The sequence below is a fragment of the Apodemus sylvaticus genome, chromosome 8 (genome assembly GCF_947179515.1).
Source record: "Apodemus sylvaticus chromosome 8, mApoSyl1.1, whole genome shotgun sequence".
NCBI classification, from domain to species: Eukaryota; Metazoa; Chordata; class Mammalia; order Rodentia; family Muridae; genus Apodemus; species Apodemus sylvaticus.
Window position 1 is genome coordinate 74,026,376 of NC_067479.1, and position 14,073 is coordinate 74,040,448.

The window sequence follows — 14,073 nt, forward strand, 5'->3', positions numbered from 1 at the left end:
CCTGTGTCCAAAGTGTGTGATGTCCTCTGCAATAGGTACCTTATCTTCCATTTCTGAGAGGTAACTAAGAGTTAAAGCAACAGCCTATATTGTTTTGAGAGTCATGGTGTTGGGGTTGACATTAATCTATGGCTCTTATGTCAGACTAACTGGCATAATTTCAATATATATATATATGTGTATATATATATATATATATATATATATATATATATATATATATTTCACACACACACACACATACACACACACACATACACATACACTCTGTCCCTCATCAAATAAGTTCCTTTTTGCAGTAATGGAAGCTCTTGCAGAAAAACACGACTGACATCAAATCATTTACAAGAGTTTTTTAAAAACAAAATCTGTCTCATATATTAAGCAAGACAAACCCTTCCCGCAGCCTGGGAGATATGTTTAGAGGCATTGGTTGAATTTGCATTTATCAACAGCATAGAGAGCTATCTCCCCCTTGTGGTTCCTGTCTGTACTGCAGCATGTTTTTCTTTCTGAATATGGTAATTTAGCATTAAGTTATAGACAGGGTACCATTGTGTCTGTATGGGAATGCAAGAATTTTATGCCACAAACTTTCTACAGAGTTTAGTGGGGCATTTCAGGCTGCAAAAGTGGGTATTAACTTTGTCATCTTTTTGACATCTGAGGGCAAGAGGGCTCCCTATGTTTCCTCAGTCCTTGAATGTAATGTCTGTCCTACCTCTATGATAATGTAAACATTGTACAGCTTACTGTGAGCATGACAAAGGATGTCCTGAGATCTCTTAATGCATGCTCATGGTGTCCCTGGAACCCTGGGATTAGGTGCTTTCATCTGTCTCTTGTTTTTGCCTGTTAACTATGTTACAAATTTTTCAGATTTTTTTTTTTGCAGTTTTAAAATTAAACCAATAGTTCTTTAGTAAACCTTCATCATACAATTTTACTCTTTAGCAGAGCCACAAAAGGTCATCTCAAGAAAGTATAGATTGTGCCTGTAATATAATTGTGTGTCTATTAAATTTCAAGCATATGCATATATATATATATATATATATATATATATATATATATATATATAATGAAAATCCTCTTTCAATGGGAAGATAATACACTCTTAATGCAAATTCCTTAGAGTTTGTCCTTCTGTAGGTCATAACCAAAGTCATAATCATGTTGTTATGAACTTTACCAACAGAAATATGTTGCAAGATATTTTCTATCCATTCACATTGAGGCAGTGCGAGGCCAGTGATTATAGGGGAGAGAGGAGGAGGAGCTAAGAGAGAGGAGGCTCATTGGATGACACGAGAGAAGAGGGAGACACGGATATCCAGATGGCTTCATATGTATTTCTGGTGTATTGGAGTGGTTAGAAATATTGGGATAAGACTTTATCATTGTAAATTGGCATTATGTAATTGGGAGCTCTATATACATAAATATATTTGGTTAACTATTTAAGTTTAAGCGTCATGCTTTACAGGATACTTGGAAAGAATGGGTGCTGGACCTGCTGGGACTTGGTGCAGAGGCTTGGCAGGGTGGTACGTTTTATAAATTAATTATTACCCACTACATTTGGCGAACCAACATGGAGCATGTTTCAACTAGAAACCTGAGATTATTAGTTTAAAAGTTAAAGTTTTATATTCTTGGGTTTTTTTGTTTGTTTGTTTGTTTTTATTGAGTAACTAAGAGTGCCAAAATCGGGTCACGTGACTCAAACATGCCAAGTTGAAAGAAAGGAAAGACTGAGAATACCGAGGATCCCTTGTGGAGAAAATAGGTCTTAACAGGATACCCAAATTCTGTCTAATGTGGCCCACGGGAATTCTGGGTTTAAATCTTGCTTTGACTAGTTGCCTGCTTATAAGTATGTACAAATTTATCAATTATGTTAAGTTAGTATAAAGATAGTTTACCAGCCAGAAGAAGCTTGTTTTCTTTTTTTTTTTTTATTCGATATAATTTATTTACATTTCAAATGATTTCCCCTTTTCTAGCCCCCCCACTCCCCGAAAGTCCCGTAAGCCCCCTTCTCTTCCCCTGTCCTCCCATCCACCCGCTTGTTTTCTTTTTAACATGGCCTATCATAGGAATTTTGGGTGACATTTCCTACTTGGCTAGATAAAAGTGGACTAAACAAAGGCTCATACGGTGATCAGCAGTCTCTATAAATTGGCTAAGTTTTAGGAGCTATATTTTGTGCTTCTCATATTTTCAGGTAATGTTAATCATTCTTGGATTTCTGACTGGGTTAAAGACTGTTAGTCTCATAGCCAGCCCAAGTTGTTTAACATTGAGAAAGCTGATTAGATTTAAATAGATGGTTTTCAGATGACATCCAATTTATAACCAAGACATGAGTCGGGTGTTAATTATTATAGTCTTTTAAGATAGAGTAGATGACAGAGGTTCTGTTTGATTAACAGAAAGAATGGACTGAATGTTAGACCTGTCTTATATTTTATAATTTACGAAATTGTAATAGTTGTGCTCAATTTATATTTGGAGAGAAAGATTTTTTCCATTGTGCATGGATTCATGGAATATTGTCATACCACTTGTTATTAGTTTGATGAAATTATAAAATAGAAGTCCTAAGTCGAGGAGGATGTTCTGTTATAAGCTAGTCATCCAAGTAATTAGAAATACGATTTTATGTAAAAAAAATGATGGAATGGATTATATCAAATTAACAAGGTTTTATACTGAAATCAAAGAATATGTATAGTCAAGAGTCAACCTGCAGAATAGGAGACATTATTTTCCAGCTATTGATCTGTCACAAGATTGATCTGAAAACAATAAAGAAAGAAGTTACACATTTAATATTGGACAAAAGATCTGAACGGAACATCAACAAAGCACAAACAGCCAAGGAGCAGATGAGGAATGCCCAGTGTCACTGGCCATTGGTGGAATGTAAAACAAAGCCACAGTTAGACACCAGGTCACTCACTGTGTCCAAGGCAGGAGTGCTGACGGGGTTGTATGGTAATGGGATTCAGGAGTGCTGATGGGAGGAGGGTGTTATCAACAGAGCCACTGCAGTGAGCCTTGAGAAATGCTTCAGAAAATCAAAGGCAAAGCTAGCGTTTATTCTCCTTCTGGAAATAAACAGAGAAGATGAATTTGGCATGCCATAGTCATACTCACATGCTTATGTATCTATCTCTAGTCATAGCGGTTTAGATTAGAAGGCAGTTTAGCTTATCATCAGCAGATGGGCAGACAGAAGTGTAGTATCACAAAGAAGACTACTCAGGAAAAGGTAGCATAGAACTGTCATTTTCAGGAAAACGGATGGACCTGGAGGACGTTAAGTGAAAAAGCCAGACACACACTCCCACCCCTGTGCCACCTTGCAAAAAACTGAACTAAACTAATAAATAAATAAACAAATAAACAAATAAATAATAGCCATACGAGTATCCTGTGTTCACCTGAAAGTCTAGAGGGCTTGGGAGGTGGGCATAAAAATTGGAGAGGAAGTTTGATCAGTGGATTCTGTATGCATGAATGGGAACATCTCACTGAACCTTAATAACATCTAAATTAATATACCAGTAAAATAAACGTTATAGGAAATATTATATGCTTTAGTTTTTTTTTTTTTCAACTTGACACAAGCTAGCATCACCTAGAAAGAGGTATCCTCAATTGAGAATTTGCTTTGATCAGACTGGCCTGTAACCAAGTGTGTGGTACATCTTCTTGAATATTGATTTATATGGGAAGGCTGTTTGGGGTATCATCTCTTGGATGGGTTCTAGGATTGTATGTCAATGTGATGAATGAATACAGTCATCAGAAGATGGGGAAAAATTAGTTCATAAGGAATGACTGCGGTGATCTAGGCAAGGATGGATGACTGATGTTGTCACCACACACAGACTGCCATTCACCTGGTCCTATTGCTCCTTCCTAGGCAGGCTCTTTCCCCATTGAGGGCGTGCTGCTGTTCCAGCTCAGATGCTCTCCCCAGCTGTTCTCATGTCTTACTATTAAAGGCACTTGTTCTTCTCACATGTCCCCTCCCCCATAGCAACGTCAGTATACTTCCTTCTACACAGCATGTCAGAATGTGGCAGCAGAGAGCATGCTTCCCTGCTTGGCTTTGTATACATTTCCCTTTTCCCAGGGTGTAAACCAGGGCCTGAAAAACCACAGAACTCTTAAAGGCAGAACCAGATTTAGCTGTTTGTTTCTTTGCCTTTGAGGTTCAAATCTTTGCCTCTCTACTATGCAATGACTCCAAGCCTCCGCTGCAAAAAGAGAGGCTTAGGTAAAGTGCTTGTCCTGGAACTGGAGAAATGTAGGAATGATTTTGGCCTCTCAGGGAGTCAACTAGACCTCAGGACTGCACAATGGACAGATGGGACATTTTCTCATCCTGTACAAGGATACCGTGCTTATTAAAAACCTAACTCTGAAGGCTCCTTAGGCCTCGATGGCTCTGATGTTACATGGAGAAGTTGGAGCTTGAGGACACACGCAGAACAAAGCCTGGATTTCAGCACCCTGCTGCTCTCTGCTCGGCTTACAGGGCTAAAGACAAACAGAAATGACACAATGAAAGAGGCTCAGCTTCTGGTTACCAGCAGACATTCATTATGGAGTGACATCAGTATTTCACTCACTGTTGGGTCTAGGAAGCAGCTCTGAGGGTTTGTGTCGGGGCTGCAGGTGCCTGCCGCACACTGTGCATCTGTAGCACAGGAGTACACAGCAGTGTCTGCAGACTGAGCAGCAGTGATGGACAGGGAGCTGCTCTGGGTGGAGGTGTCAAGGGTGGCTCTTAGTCTTCCACTGTGCTTCTCTCTCTCATTTGAACGTAGTAACATTAGCAGGGCAGGGCCTCCGCCTGACTTCTGTCTGTACCACTGTAGGGCAGTTGTATACGTCTTGTAACTGCAGGTCATGGTGACATTTTCACCTTCCTGGATGCTCAGAGCCTGAAGATTCTCTTCTCTCCATTGGCTATTTGCCCCTACATAGAAACACAGGCCAGAGAACAAGAGTCAGTGGATATGTTGCAGTTCCAAATAAACATGTCACAGCCATGTGGCTTCTGAACTCAGGTTTCCTCATTCCTTTCACCACCAGCCCCGACTCACAGGCCACTTGAAAGCATAGAGTCACCAAAGATACTCCCAGGAATTTGCTCATGCTTCTTTATTGATGTCACAGGAAATGCTGCGCTGCACCCTGAAGTGGAGGGAGACTGATTCCTAGAACAGAAGAGTCCGTTCTGGATGAGTTTATATTTAATCTTTTGTCCCTCTGAAACTCAGGTTTTTGCCTAGCCAATCAGAAACAGGCTTGGTTCAGCACCCTTGCAGGACCCCAACTTTCTGACAGAGAGGCACTGCCATCTGGTGGTGGGCACAGCATTCTGCCATCGGAACCCAAGTATTCTGGAATGGAGACTTGTGCCCAGCTGATTGCAGCAATTACAAGCCTGTTTTACTTTGTCTTCTTCTGGCACAGAGTGAGAGAATGCATAGATTAGTTCTGGTAAGAAATCAGTGGAGAAGAATACCAAATTCCAGAATTCACAGAATACTTCTGAACAGCCCCACTAGGGTTCCTAAGTGTCTTAGTTAAGGTTTTACTGCTGTGAACAGACACACGATCGAGGCAGTTCTTATAAAGACAACATTTGACTGGGACTGGCTTACAAGTTCAGAGGTTCAGTCCTTTATCATTAAGGCAGAGGCATGGTAGCATCCAAGCAGGCATGGTGCAGGAAGAGCTGTTCTGGAGGCAGCTAGGCAAAGACTGGCTTCCAGGGAGCAAGGATGAGGGCCTTAAAGCCCATGCCACAAAATCTACAGTGTCTGAGAATCAGCGTCTATAGCTGCATAGTCAGGAACAGCACAAACCACAGCACAGACCATTTCTAAGAGGATCCATTGGCTGTAGTCTGAGCTGTAGACTCCAAGCTGCTCACAAAAGACCCTATGTGCAGCCTCAGTCCACAGTCCTACCTTCTCCATTTTAGTGAAATTGAAGTTACCCATCAAAAGAAAACTCTTAATAGTGCCTTTTTCTGTGAGGAACTTTAGAGTCAAAGTTGGCAAACAATGCATCTGACACTAGGGCCTAAGTCATGTGCTCACATACAGGCAGCTGGAGCTTTGAAGTATTATTTATGCCAGCACAGCTAGAGTACAATACCATAGACTGTGTGGGTAAAACAGCAAAAATGTATTGTCTTGTAGGTCTGATGACCTTGTGTTTAAAGTCAAATTTTAGCAGCCTCAGCTTCTCCTGGGGTTTTTCTTCTTGACAGGAAAATTATTACCTTCTCACTTTGTCCTCACATGGATATTTCCCCCTCTTTTTATTTGTGTTCTTAAGCCCTCTTTTACAGAGACACAAATATCCGAGGTCAGCCATGTTTGAGATATTGGGCATTCAGGTTTCAGCACATGAATGCCATGGAAATACTTTTGCGAGTACTGAGTAGCTAAGATTTTTAGTTTCTGTGGCAGGTAAGATAGGGGTGGTGAAGAACAGGTGTTCCACTCATGTCTTCAAGACAGGTTGAGATCTACCCACTCAGAAGTCAACTGCATCCTTTGTAATGGATAATGATGCAAGTAGTGATGGTGCGGTGCTATCTCTTCAGAGATGTGGAGAGTTAATGATGAGACAGACAGGGTTCCATCAGAGAAGACCATGTTTCCAACTCTATTATTGCTGCAGCAAAAGAGATCTTCATCTGAGCCGTGTGAATGAGGGCAAGATCCTCTACAATACATGTGTGATATTCTGTGTATAAAAGAATGATGGGGAAAAAGTATGATGGGAGAGGGAAATAAAGGAAATATAAATGAAGGGAGGATAAAGGAAAGGGAGGGGCTGTTGAGTGGGGCAGGTTAGACAGTGCTGGAGAAGAGCCTAGATAGTCACTGTTCGATGAAACCCAAAGTAGACCCATGGCTATCCAGAGAAAACTAACAAATATGGAAGGAGCTAATGTTACAGAGAAGGAAGAACTATAATGTGTTCTTTGCCCAACAATCTGTGCATAAGGGAATCTCATTCCCCCATGTTACCAACATTTTTTATTTGTTTTCTCTTCTCTAAACTTTACAACCATTATTTACAATATTACAAAGTTTTTCAATTAAAATTGTTTTGAAAATTTCATACATTTTTACTATGTTTTCATTATTTCCAATCCTCCTTCTCCTCCCTCCAACTCCTGTGACTCCTATTCTCAAATTCAATACCTCTTCTTTGAGTGCTATTGTTACATATATGTATATATATGAACATATGTACACCTATATACACCTATCTCTATATACAAATACATCCTACTAAGTCAGTGTAGTATTGTTATTGCATGTGTTTAGGGCTGACATTGGAGATTAGATAATCTATCAGCAAGCTCCTCTCTAGAGAAGATTAAATCTTCTTCTCTCAGCAGCTATAAATTTTCTGTAGCTATCCATCTGGGTATGGGCCTTGTGAGAGATTTCCCCTGTATTATTTACTTTTCTTGTGCTGTGGTAAAATAACAGGACCAATGTAATTAATATAAGGAAGCGCTTATTTAGAGCTTACAGTTCTAGAGGAATAGGAATCCATCACATAGCAGGGATCATAATATTAGGCAGACTTGGCAATAGATCGGCAGCTGGTAGCTCACATTTCTAATTGCAAACAGGAGGTTTAGAGTACTAATTCAAAATGGCAGAGTCTTTTGAAATCTCAGAGCCCCCTCCCTGTGACATTCTTCCTCCAACAAGGCCACACCTCCAAATTCTTTCCAAAAAGCTACCAATTGGGGACAAAGTATTCAAGTTATAACTTCATGAGGGCCATTCACATTCAAACTACAACACCCCATTTCTACTTCATCATGTCAACTGCTGTTGCTATTGTCCTACTCTTAGTTAGGCAGTCATACTGTTAGGCTATCATGGTGAATTTTCCTCTCAAGTATATGAGAATTATCTCAAAGCAGGTGTCCTGGTCTTCTGGCCCTTATGACCGATCTGCCTCTTGTTTTCTGGTGTTCATTGAGCTTAGGTATGAGGGTTATGTTGTTGATACATCAACTGGAGATGGGCACCATGGTCAGTTGGTCTCTGCATTTTGACCAGATGTGAATTTCTGTGATGCTCTCTGTCTTAGTTAAGGCTACTATTTCTTATGAAACACCATAACCAAAACCAACTTGGTAATGAAAGAGTTTATTTAGCTTATGTACTCTGAATCACAGTCCATTGAAAGGAGCCAAAGTGGGGTTCAGATTGGATGGGAACCCAAGGCAGGAGCTCATACAGAAGCCATGGAGGCATGCTACTTACTGTCTTGTTCCACATGGCTTTCTCAGCCTGCATTTTTGTATAAGCCAGGACTCCCAACCCAGGGGTTTCCAGCCCACAATGAGCCGGACCTTGCCACATCAATCACTAAAAGAAAATGCCCTACAGGCTGAGCTATACAGAGCCTGTTCTTATGGAAAAAGTTTCTCAAATGTTGTCCCTACCTCCCAGATAATTCAAGTTGACATAAAATTAGCCAATTCATTTTCCATTTGCTTCCAGGATAAAACATAAAGTGCTTTTTTTGATAAGAGATAAGAGCTACATTTTTCTGTGAGTATAAGAACAAATGTTTAGAATTTAGCTAGGAATGGTACTGGTTTAGGAAAGTGGCAGTAGTAGGTTCTCCGCTAGGGTCTATGATCTCGCCAAGTAATTAGCAAGGCTTACAGTGTTAGTCACATCTGAAAAATCAGATCGAGAAACCACAAAAGAGAGAATATGTAGCATTTGGTTTTTCTGGGTCTGTGTTAATTGCGTTACTATAATATTTCCAGCTCCATCCATTTTCTTTGTTTCTTTTCTTTTCTTTTCTTTTCTTTTCTTTTCTTTTCTTTTCTTTTCTTTTCTTTTCTTTTCTTTTCTTTCTTTTCTTTTCTTTTCTTTTCTTTCTTTTTTTCCGAGACAGAGTTTCTCTGTGTAGCCCTGGCTGTCCTGGAACTCACTCTGTAGACCAGGCTGGCCTCGAACTCAGAAATCCACCTGTCTCTGTCTCCGAAGTGCTGGGATTAAAGGCGTGCGCCACCACTGCCTGGCTCCATCCATTTTTATGCAAAGTTCCTGATCTTATTTTTCTTCACAGCTGAATAGTATTCCATAGTGCATTAGCCCCACTTTTTCATTATCCATTTATCAGTTGCAGGATATTTATTTCATTTTCATTTTATGGCTATTGTATTAAATATAGAGAGAAGCAGTGAACATGGCTGAGCTTTGGGATGTGGTAGAGCTGGGTCATATGGAAGATTTTTTTTTTTATAATTCTTTACATTTAGTTCCTGAGTGACTGAACTAGTTTGCAATCCCACCAACAGTGAATGATGGTTCGTTCCCCTTCCCCACACCCTCACCAGAGGTTTTGTCAGGTGTTTTCTTGATCTTAAGCATTCTGATTCCATTTGCACTTCTCTAATTGCTAAGGATGTTGAGCACTTTTTGAGTGGTTCCCTAGTCATTTTCACTTCCTCTTTTAAAAACTATTTGGATGGATAGTTACTTTTTGAATGGGGTTGTTTGTTTTCATATATATATATATATATATATATATATATATATATATATCTTGGTCACTGTTCTATTGCTGCGAAGGGTCACTATGACCAAGACAACTCTTGTAAGGAAAAGCATTTAATTGGGGGCTTAATGATATTAGACTAAACTCTGGTACTAATTCCCTGTAATATAGCTTGAGGTCTGCTATGCTAATTCTTCCAGCATTCTTTTTGTTCAAGATTGGTCTTGTCCTTTGTGACCCTGAATTTTAGAATGGCTTTTCAATTTCTGTGAATAATGTTTTGGGGATTTTGATTGGGAGTATATTGCATCTGCAAATTGCTTTTGGAAAAATATTATATATTGATGAAGTATTGCCTTTATTACTAAGTAGTTTCTTTCTCTTTCTAACTACCTTCCATTTGAAGTCTACTTTTTCAGATATGAAACTTGCTAGGCCATGTTTGAAATCAGCATCTATGAAACTTGCCATGCTGATTGTCATCTTTTGACTGTTAACAGTAGATTCAACACCATCTATGTCTGTGGTGATTAGAATGAGAACAGTCCCCATTGATAGGCTCATGTTTTTGAATACATTGTTCTCAGTTGGTGGAACTATTTGGGAAGAATTAGGGGGTCTCTTGCTGTTACTATTGCTATGATGAAACATCATGACCAAAAGCAAGTTGGAGAAGAAAGAATTTATTTGGCTTATGATTTCACATCTGTAGTCTATCACTAAAGGAAGCCAGGACAGAAACTCAGAGTGGGAACCTGGAAGTAGGAACTGATCCGGAAGCCATGGAGGGTGATGCTTACTGACTTGTTCTACACGGCTTCCTTGGTCTACTTTCTTATAGAAAGCGAGACTCCAAAATGGCCTGGGTCCTTCCACATCAATGACTAATTAAGAAAATACCCTATAGGACTGCCTATAGTCCAGTCCTATGGAGGCATTTCCACAATTGTGGCTCCCTACACTCTGATGACTATCTTGCTTCAAGTTAACATGAAACTAGCTAGCACTGGAGGTGTGGTCATGTGGGAGGTGTATCACTGGGGTAGGGGCTAGACTTTGAGATTTCAAAATACTTGTGGTAATTTGAGCTGGCCTCTCTCTGCTTCCTGCTTGTGGGTTGGGAAATAAGCTATCAAATGTTCCTGCTGCCGTGCCTTCCCTCTGCCATCATAGCTCTTAACCCTCTGCAACCATAAGTTCAATTACATGATTTATTTTTAATAAATTGCTTTCGTTGTGGTGTAACTAATATATTGACTTGGTTTTTTAATTGCCTTAACTTTTGCTTACCCTTAAATAATAATCTTATTTTTCTATCACTTTGAAGAAATAACTTTGGCAAGTATAACAGTATTGGTTGATAGTTATTTACTTTCAGAGCTTAAAATATATCATTTCTTATTTTTCTGACTTTTAAGGTTACTTACAATCAATTTCATAGTATTCTGTTGTTGGTGCCTTTAAATGTGAGTCATTTTATCCCCTTACAGCTTTTTTCAGCAATATGTTAAAAAGTAATTTAATTAAAATATAATTGTATCACTCTCCCTCCCTTTCCTTCATCCAGCTAACCCTATGCCATCTCCATCCAACCCATCCATATTTATTACTCACTCCCTCATAAACTGGTAGTTTCTCTTGCTTTGATCAACACACACACACACACACACACACACACACACACACACACACACCATGCTGATCTGTTTTGCTGTTTTATATACATAAGATTTCAGAGCTGACCACTTTGTGTTTAGGAGTCTCTGTAATTAAGAAGCTCATTCCTGGGAGAGGTTATTTTTTCCTTTCTTGGTAGATATTAGTTACCTGTAATTCCTTCTCTAGAGTTGGGATCCCATGAGATTTTCTTCTTGTACATTAACATATCTATTGATTTCGCCATTGTTCGGGTCTTGTTTAGTTAGTCAATTCTAGGAGACTGTCTCAAAGCAGATTTCCTGGTCCTCTGGCTTATACCATCTTTTCCTGAGCCATAGAATCAGGATGTATACCTTTGTGCTTGGCTCCCCAAGGTCCAATAATTCTGCTTTGATATCAGTAGTGGTTTTCTGCAATGGTCTTTACTCACTGTAAAGAGAAAGTTCTTTGATGCAAGGAGTGAGAGCTGCAGTTATTTGTGGGCATAAGGACACGCTTTAGAATGCAGTTAGGATTTATGCTAGGTAGTAGTGGATACTCTTTTAAGACCTATGACTTCATAAGCCTCCCAAATTTCTTACACATTTTGTTTCCATATTTTATATTTTTGACTTCTTGTCTGATATGTTTGGGTTCTCAATGTTCATGTTTTTTGGATCTCCTTTTCTTTCTCTAGGTTTGAGGAAATTTCTGCTGCATTTTAACTGAGTAAAGGACTTTATATCACTACCTTCTTTTGTCTATTAATTTTTAGGTTCAGTCTATTGGATGTGTCACAAACTTTTGGGAAGTTTGGGATGTAATCATTAATTTTTCTTTATAATGTTTGGGTTGCATTGCTGTCTAAGTTTTGTCATCCAGCTCTGAAAATCTTTCCTCTCTGGTCTTGTTTGTCAGTGATGTTTGTTATTTGATTGATGTTTGTTAATGATGTTCATTATTTGATTCATGTTTGTTATTTGATTTATTGTGTTCTTTACTTTTGTCATTTATGTTTAATTCATTTTAAAAGTTAATTTTCTTGCTGAAAATTTCTCCCATGTCCTTTTAGTTCTTCTCCAAGTTATTGAAAAAATTATGCCTAGTGTTTTACTTTTATTTTTTATTTTTATTAGATATATTCTTTATTTACATTTCAAATGTTGTCCTCTTTCCTGGTCCCCCTCCACACAAAGTCTCATAACCCATTTCCCCTCCCCCTGTTCCCCAATCAACCCTCTCCTGCTTCCCTGTCTCTTCTCTTTGATGTCCAACAATTCCATCCTCTGATGCCTATGTGTCTGGAGCCATGGGTGATTGCATGTGTACTCTTTGGTTGATGGTTTTGTCCCTGGGAGTCCTGAGAATACTGGATGGATCAAATTGTTGTTCTTCCTATGGCACTGCAAACCCCTTCAGCTCCTTGAGTCCTTTCTCTAGCTCCTCTATTGGGGACCTTGTGCTCAGTTCAATGGTTGGCTGAGAGCATCCCCCTCTGTATTTGTCATGCACTAGCAGGACTTCCCAGGTGACAGTTGTATCTGGCTCCAGTCAGCAAGCACTTGTGGATATACACAATAGTGTCTGGGTTTTGTAGCTGTATATGGGATGGATCCCTAGGTGCAGCAGTCTCTGGATAACTTTCTTATGCAGTCCCTCAACTGATTGTCTCTCTTTGTCAATCTTGATGTCAAGGGTGAGAGCTACAGTTATTTGTAGATATAAGATTAAGTAATCCTTATTCCCATCCACCTTGTCCCCATTTTTTCTAGGCAGTGTTTTTCTAGAATTTCATCTGTCTCATTATCTTTAGGTGAGCTATTTAGGAGTTGTGAACTTGAGGAGTTGTCATTGTGGGTGTGTGTCTTTTTTTATTTCTCTTTGTTGTACTCTGTGTATATGTTATGTTGGATATGTTCTCCAATTTCCCCCCCTTTTGTTTGTTTTAGTCTGTATGACTTCTCCTGATAAGTTATCACTTAGGATTATGTTGTATATCCACTAGAGTTTGCTGACAATGGTACAAAACCACTATTTGGGGAAAATATATTGAGTCTTTGAACAAATACTTAAGGAGTAAAATGAGTATGGGGTTACCAAAGTGCAGAAGAGTCTTCACTGCGTTGTTGTTTTGCTCTGTTTTATTTTGTCAGATTAAGTGTGAATGTTGGCAAATGACACTGCTTCTTCTGAAGTTCTTCCAAGAAGTGAGATTTAGGAGGAAGTGTTGTGTGACACTATTTCTGGTGAGATGGAGACAAACATATACTCACCCTGGATGGAGAACTAACAGCAGAGTAAAGGACAGATACCACCAAGGCCAACTTGATGAGCCAAAGAATTTTATTGCGGTTATTTACAATGAATGTTAGAGAGGTTACTTGTAGAAGCAGAAATGACTCAAAGGCATCTGCATCACCAAAGCCCACCCAATCATGGGTGACAGCTCATGAAAGCTGGAAACGAGTATACTCCAGGCAGACAATTCAGCATCTGGGAGAGTGCCAGTTCCAAGTACTTCAACTGGTCTAAGCCTCTTTCCAAACAGCTCAGCTGGTCTCTGCTTTATCCAAGTAGCTCAGCTTATTGAAGAATGTCTCTTAGCACACATTACTGCTTTGTTTATGCCTGCTTATAAAGGGAGAAGCCTACTTGCAACTCAAACTTCCGTGTTGCTTACTTCCTGAGCATAAGAAGCTTCCCTTGGGAAAGAATGTTTTGCCTCCATTTAGGACATCCAGTTGTTTTACCTCCCCTATAACATCCTATCTTAAAAAAATACTATTAATTAGTATTAATTAAGCTTACCTCAGTATGAAAGGTTTACATAGGAGAAACTGCTATGAAAAG